At 42.0% G+C, this 7,811-nt stretch overlaps 1 long non-coding RNA gene across 1 annotated transcript in view; it reads left to right on the top strand.

Moving 5' to 3' along the window:
* The first annotated feature begins 2,962 nt into the window (after nucleotides 1-2,962).
* LOC125690050 (uncharacterized) overlaps nucleotides 2,963-7,811 on the top strand; it is a 96,320-nt gene continuing 91,471 nt past the window's right edge. Inside the window, exon 1 of the long non-coding RNA XR_007375481.1 lies at nucleotides 2,963-3,071. This is a non-coding gene — a long non-coding RNA (uncharacterized LOC125690050). The remainder of the gene's footprint in view (nucleotides 3,072-7,811) is intronic.

Raw genomic sequence — 7,811 nt, 5'->3', positions numbered from 1 at the left:
AGAGGTAAATAAGGCTGGCTTTTGTTGAGCTGGGTTGGCTTTTTGTTGAGCTTTGGCAAGGCTTCTGGCTCTGTTCCCATACCTGATAGTGTTGCCAGTAGAGTCCACCCTAACATCTGGTATTCCTCCAGTGGATGGCACAGGAGTACCTAGAGCAGGGCAGAACTGCCAGTCCCATGCTGAGCTGCTGAAGGGCCAGCAATTGCTTCATTTTCCTGCTCCAGTAACTGCTATAGTTCTATAACAAAGGGCCAGCTGCAGAAATGAGGATCTTTGACAAATAGTACTATTCGTCATTTTGTTTCTCAGCAACTGGTTAACTGGGTCTCTCATTTTCCTAAACTTTTCCACTGGTGCAAGCTTTGCCAGGGCACGAGAAGGTTCTCCTGGCTTGATGTCAGAAGTGTGAGCAAAGAAATTTCCCCACAGAATCTTTTTCTTGTGTCTGAGCCTCTTAGTACTTAGTTGCATCAATCTTTCATTCGTCATCTGCTTCACTGTGAAGTCTGGAAATACGTTAAAGAAAACTGAAATAAGTTCTGAGAAATGACTAATTCTGGAATGAATGTGACAAATTTCATCTTATGTTTGGCTGAACTCCTCCTGAGTGACTAACTGCTCGGAGAGGAATTTCCAATTGTCCTTCTTGAAAATCAGCTTCTTTGATTTAATTCAGCATCCTCTATTTTGATTAAGTATGTGTCAGCTTATTGTTAGTGTGACAGGGAGATATGGGCTGTTTGTTTTCCTTTTAGTATTATACTAACAATCTAATTATGACTCATGCACAATACGTGCCCTTAGTCCATGATAAGGGATGTGAATGAGAATGCATTAACTGGGCTGTGCGTAAACTACCATTGTGATAAAATATTTAAAGACTGAGTAAACAAAGAAGGTACTTTTTCCTCCTCTAACTTCTTAGCAATTCCTCCTCTCTGAGGAGAGACTTTCATTCAAATCTGGATCTCTACTGAAATCTGAAAATAAATAAATAAATAGAGATAAAAAGACAAGTCCTCTATGCAGTAGTGACACAAGCCCAATCTTATATCTCATCCTCAGTCCCTGATGTGTCTTGTAGATGCCCTGTTTTTGGCTTATTAGAAGTATGATTCTCCCCTATCCTAAGCACTAAGATTAATTTGACAGCGTTTAGAATAAATGTGTTACATTCCACCCTACCACCCTTGAAGCATGCCACCATGAGTCTTTCCAATGGGCCAGAAGCTGAGTAGTTCTTTCTGCTACACCCCTGTAGTAGAGAAAACAATGAAACATACTGTATGTAGAATATGTTGCGAGCCACAAAAGAAGCATGTCGTCTCTTTTGGAAAGCATGTTGTTAGTTGGCATTACTTCTTTGCTTTTCCTCGTGCCCATTGGGCAAACGCTTTGGCCACATCAGTCTGTGTGAGATAACAAAGCCATTGCAGGATGTCTGAGTATATGGAAGCAAAAAAACACAGGAACTTGCAGAAAGAACAAGCAGGTGCAGACAGAAGTACAGTAAAAACATGGGTGACAGCTGTTATTCCTGGTCTGCTGGAGGAGTATGCACCAGCCAGCATCTTCATCATGCTGCATGACATCTCCTGCTCTGGGAAATGAGACGTGACATGGTGACTTTTACAGGGGTGAAACAGTGCCAGAGGTGGTGAGGGGCTGCTGCACCTCTGCCAGTAAACAGTTTCTTCCTAGCACATCTGATTGCCAGGGGATCGTAAAGAGAGGGTAGGTTCTTTGGAGAAAACATGCACCAGAAGATTATGCCGTGGACTTGTGAAGCTTGGCAGCTAACCTCTCTATAAACACCTTTTCCACTGGGCAGTGGATTGTAAATAATGAGGGATAGAAGATGAGATATTTATTGGCTGCAGAAAAGGAGTGCTGCTATGACACATGACATTGTGCAGGACAAGTTTTGCTGCCTAGAGAGTGAAGGCTTCTTGCACTTCTCCTTACCCTCATTAGCAGATAATGTATTTGCATTTCTGTGGATTTATTTTTGGTAGAAAAGGAAGACTTTACTGATTTCACAACTGTAAGATTACCCTTTGAGAGCCTTGTATCACGTGAACTTCTATTCTTTTGGGAATATTAGTATCAAGAGAAGGGAGGTTCTCAAATCATGATCATAAAATAATATTTCATTAGCAGACAGAAGGCAGGGTCCCATGATACATACAGTCTCCCTTCTCAGCTCAATTCCTCCTGCTGTCAGAAAATCTCCTTTGCACTGAGGGTCCATCAGTTATTTTGTAGGGAGGTGAACACCAAATGGGTGAAGTCTGAGCAAAATTCAGCAATGTGGAATTATCAAAAGCTGACAAAAGTGAAAGGAGTGCAACAAGGCTCTGGTTGCCCACACTGAGAGCTATGGCTGAGAAACAAACAAGAAGCTGATGGTTCCACCTCTTCCTACTGCTATTTCAGAACAGGAAAAACTTTATCAGCGCACAGTCCTTTGCTGATGATCTTCCATCCCAAAGATTGTATTTGGGGTTTTCTTTTTTTTTATTGTAATTTTCCCTTTTAATGAATTTTCTTTCTCTAAAATTGAAGAGGGAATAATGTTTTATGCATCTCACAATAATGTATAAGGTGTCTTAGGCATTCTCACACCACTCACTGTTACTATTTGAAGATCCAGCAGTAGTTTTCAAAAGGAAGGATTAAAAGGAGTCACAGAAGTTTGGCAACATTTTTTAAATGCCAGAGAAAAAACATGGAGTATCTCATCACCAGCTTTAGACAGTTTTTATCATATTCCTACTTTTCTTCTTGCAACAGCTCTTAAGGTAAAAAGCTGCTTGGTGGTTAAAGAAGGAAAACTAACTTTCCAAAACAAAAGCCCCGTGATAATCAAAATACTGCCATTTCACCTCACTGTTAAAAAGGTCACTGTTTTGGCTGATGGCCACTTTGCAAAGTGATCTGCTTTGTCACTTGAATAAGCTGGCTGGGATCAGGAAAAATCCTCAGCTGGAGCAGTAGAGAGAACAAGAGAGCATTACAGCCTGGGAAAGGAACAGAGATTTAATAACACTCATTGCTTGCACAGCATTAAGGTAAGAAAGAGACAACAAAGCGTCTTCCAGAATCCCCACATTAGCTCGAAAAGCAGCTCTGAAACACTGGTTGTGTTTTCTGCTGCAGTTGCCTTGACCTGTGCGGACCGTGTAGCGAGGACGTTGTCCCCAGCAGCCAAGAACAACTAGACAGATGTGCAAATTCATGCTAAAATTTACCCTGGGCCAACAGGGACATTGGAACTCAGCTGGCTGCTCCTTGGGGGCTCGATATGAATGTTGTCCGTGCAGTCAAGTTGTTCTCACTGTTCTGTGCACATTTGTGCCACAGTGGACATGCCAGGCTCCTGGTGTGCCAGCTGAATGGACTCCAGTTTCTCATGAGGCAACAGGACTTGTTGGTTGAATAAGGAAACCTGTGTTTGAAAGACAGCTCTGAGGCACCAGGACTGGTGGAGGGATGCACTGCGGCTGGGGACAATGGGACCCATCTGGCTGGGAGCCCTTGAACAAGGACAAGGAGAAAAAAACAGACCTGCACGTGAAGAGAATAGAGAAAGAATAGATCAAGAGCTCAGGGCTGCAGGTGGCAGAATGAAACATGATGGTGGGATTGAAAGGCATAGGTCTTGCTGGTGTCATCTAGTCAACCGGTTTTTAAAGGGCATTGCACTTCTTGTAGACCAGTATGTCCACAGCCCTTCTTTTCTTATGGATTTCCAACTGTATACAAAGCAGATCTTGAAAGCTGTTTTTATTTACACCAGATCAAGAGAAACCTCTCTCAATTTTACCTATTTGTGTTTCTTCAGGGAAAATTTTCATTTGTAACGTGTTGGTTTTTTCTTTTTTTTAATTCCTTCTCTGAAATGTACTAAGCTTCTCCTCCTGCTCTCTAGGCACTTGTCCGTTGGGATAGGAAAAGGAAATTAAACAGCTAATGGTTATGCTTTAATTACGCTTTATTGGAGTTAACGCAGCTTATGCTCTGCATATGTGCAGCTGAGAGTTAGATACTTAAAAAATCCCGTCTTTGCTATTATGAGTTTATGAGAAAGGAAGCACAAGGAAGATCAATACATCCTCTGTGTAGATTACAAATGGTTCATGACGTATGTCCACAGGAGCTGTTTTTAGTGAGGGTAGTCTAGTTATTATGGATTTGACATGAACTTGGCCTGGTGCCCTGAGGGAATGCAATGTAGGCATAATTTGATCTTCCTGTAATTGTCTATTTAACTTGGCAATCCAGAGTAATTTTTTCCTGTGAAATGAGACCGAGACGTCACTAAAGCAGCGGTCAGATTAATTAATGAGACATAATAATGCTCCTAATAAAAGCTCATGAGCTGAGTCCTCTTCCCTCCCCTTTCCTCTCCTCCCCTGCTGTCCTCTCCCTGCTGAGAATGAAGCTTCCCAGGAATCCATGAGTCACACTTCGTAAAAGAGTTTCTTCTTTAGTTGACGCAAACAATGCGGCAGAGAAAAATAATAAGTGCAGAACCATCTGTTTGATGAAGTCCTTGACATTTTATTTCATTTCCCCCTATTGCATATTAAAGGAAGTAAATAGAAAAACATTTGCTAATTATATCACTGTTTACTGATTGCCGGGTGGCTTTTATTGTATTTATCAAGAGCGCTATCCCGTCCTGCAGTCCTGGCTTCAGCATCCTCCTGCTTTCTGCTTTGTGTGAGAGGAGCATGACAGCAACCTCGAGCTCTCTGTAAGGCTTTTGGGCCAAGCAGCTCACAGAGGGCTGGAAACTTGTTCCTCCTGTGCAAGCGGAGGAGGTGATGGGACACCATGGATGTGGTGTAAGTTGCTGAGCTTATGGCAGAGCACAAAGCAAGAGATCCAGCTGGACTCTTGGCCCTGACGTTAGAAGTTAGAGGAGAAACCATAAAATCATAGAATCATTAGGGTTGGAAAAGACCACTAAGGTGATCTAGTCCAAGCATCAACCCATTGCCACCATGACCACTAAGGTTGCCTTTCCCTTTTGTGGGGCCAGGACTCTGTGCTCAGTGTCTTGGCTCTCCACTTCAGCTCAGTAAAGCCTACAGGGAGGTTGAATAGCAGTGTTTTACTGTGACTTTGATAGCCTGAGAGCAGCTTCCATTTGCCCTTTTGAAAGAAATTTGGATTGGCCACTCTTGCTTTGTCCTTCCCAAAGTCTTGGTTAATGAGCTTGTTTCCCTGTCTAGTTCCCTTTGTAGGTATGCTTTTGTGGCTCAGAAGCAGTGCTTGGATGGTATGAGGGCTGAATATAAAAATGTAGAGTCTCCCCCCTCCCTCTGTCTGGGATTTGGATTTGGATAATGACCAGGGCTAGGCAGTGCTGTTTGAAAACAAGTTGGTGGCCTAAGGCCAGTTATATTAGGCAGCTATTTCTCTTGCAAAATTTGAGCTTTTGGCACTCATTAAAAGTCACAGCAATTAATCAAAAGGCTGTGAACTCAAGTCATTTTTCTCCCACTGCACCATGTAAGGCTAGTGTGAGAGAAGCTTGGTCTAGGCCATCACAAGGAAGGGAAAGATTTGCAGTGCCAAGGAGGACATGGTGACCTTTTCTAGGGGTAGGAACACTAGGAAATGCAGAAACGTCAGCTTGCCTTTGGATGAGAATTCAGTGTTGATGAAAGAACCTATTTCTAGTTATTTCCTTGGGTACAAATTAATGAGTTTTCCAGCCCACCATTTGGAGAGATTTAAGGGATTTTATTACTTATAATTCCATGAAGATTCTATCAGTAGCTCTGGTTGTCCTGATGGGCTGGATGTTTTGAATCTCCCCTTTAACATCAGTTTTTTCAGACAGGTTTATGTTCTCTTGTGCAGTAAAACTCTCAATTGAGAACACAAATAGTGGAAGATATATTTCTCCATGTCTCCAGCCCATGGTGACACATACTCAGACTTGGCTCCAAGGGGAGCAGACTGCACGTTGGTTTGTGCCCTTTAGAGTTCTCATGAAAGGGATTATTTTAAGACTACAGGAACGTGGCTCTCTGATTGCGGAGAGTTCCCAAAAGTTCACTCTACTGCTTGAAGCACCCAGGACAAGAAAACTCTTCCCTACAGGAGGCCACAAATGGCAAGATTTCCCCCAGACACTGGGTTAAAAAATCTGGGAGAGTTCAAAATTGACATGCTGGATGGGATCCATTTATTACATTTACTATTGATGAGACACAGTAATGTAGCTTACAAGGATATAAGCAGTCATAAAGCAATCTTCTCTCAGGTACAGAAAGGCTTGCTATTGGTTCCCATTTCACATTATATAGAGGAGTATGAGGGACTGTAGCAATGGTCTTAGCTGGTGGATATAAATGCAAGCATGTTTCTTCACGGTATCACTCATTCTGTCTGGTCTTTTATGGCTTTCAATCTGCAAATCCTTTTTTGAAACACGATTATACGTGAAAGAGCAGCAGTAGTCAGCTTCTAGTTTGTTATGGCTTCTTTGATGTTTTTTCTTTCTTGAGGATCTTTTATATTATGCTAATATTTTATTGATTCAGATTAAATCTTAATTGGAAGGAAAGCACTTCTGCCTCTTGGCATTAGATATAAGGTCCAGTAGTCTCCACATTGTGTTTTCTGCTTGTTTCCTGCAGTGGTTTAGAAATGAAATGAAGGATAACTGATGTGATAACTCCATTTTATATTACTTATATTAAAGAATCTTGAACTAAGAGAGCTAAATCTTGAGTATTCAAAGAGTTTCCAGTTTTCATCCTATGAAACTATGGGCTATGGCTGTGTCATGGTGTGATATGCTGTCAAGCAACATTTCATGTAAGCATTCATAATGAAGCCATGCAACATTTCTTTACTTTGAATTTGCAGAAATTGGGATGGATTCCAGTCACTGAAATGACATAAGTTTACTTAATTTTATTTTTACTCAAAGCACTTCTCACTTGATAAAAATTGCTGTGTTAAGGGGAGGCTGTCAGTGTGTGCATAATGGTCTCACTAAATATTCAGAAAAGACATTGGCTGTTTAGAATTTTCATTGCTTGCTTCCTCTTGCTGCCATTTGGGTCTATCATAGAATTATAGAATTATTAATGTTGGAAAAGACCTCTAAGATCACCAAGTCCAACTGTTCACTTACCAGCAATATGGCCCTATAACTGTGTCCCTCAGTGCCACATCTCCGTGGTTCTTGAGCACCTCCAGGGACTGTGATTCCATCGCTTCCCTGGGCAGCCTGTTCCAAAAAACACACTGGGATTTGATTCAGAAGATATGCAGCCAACCCAGGTTTGATTACAACTGTGCTAGGACAAGCACTGCTGCTGAAACTAAGGAAATCCACAGCTTGTTAATGATTTAGATCTGCTTCTTTAAGTCTCAAGGACCTTTTACTTGAATAGAATATCTGGGATGAGACCCAGCCCCAAATTCCCATATGTTCAAATGTATGCAAAGGTGTGATGTACAGATGAATGAATCACTCACTACAATTAGATAGCAAGCCCCTGCCCTCATCATCAGAGTGACATTCTGCACGTGTCTGTAGATGCACACTGCCTATTTCTTTCTAGTAAGGGTGAATAGGTGACAGCATATCCCTTCTCCTTGTTACTTGTCCCAGTTTTCAAAAGCAGCCATGGCTGCCTGTAAAGTTCTTGTAGCATGAAGCAGAAGGAGGCACAGCACCTGGGTTATAGGACCAGGCAGAGCTGCACCTGTGGGAACAGTGAGGAAGAAATGCTGATAGCTTCTCCACCAGTTGATAAGTACCAGTGTGCCCTCAGAGGAGT

This window comes from Lagopus muta, chromosome 2 (genome assembly GCF_023343835.1).
Source record: "Lagopus muta isolate bLagMut1 chromosome 2, bLagMut1 primary, whole genome shotgun sequence".
Lineage (NCBI taxonomy): Eukaryota > Metazoa > Chordata > Aves > Galliformes > Phasianidae > Lagopus > Lagopus muta.
The sequence above is the reverse complement of the archived record's forward strand: the minus strand, read 5'-3'. Positions and strand labels throughout refer to the sequence as shown.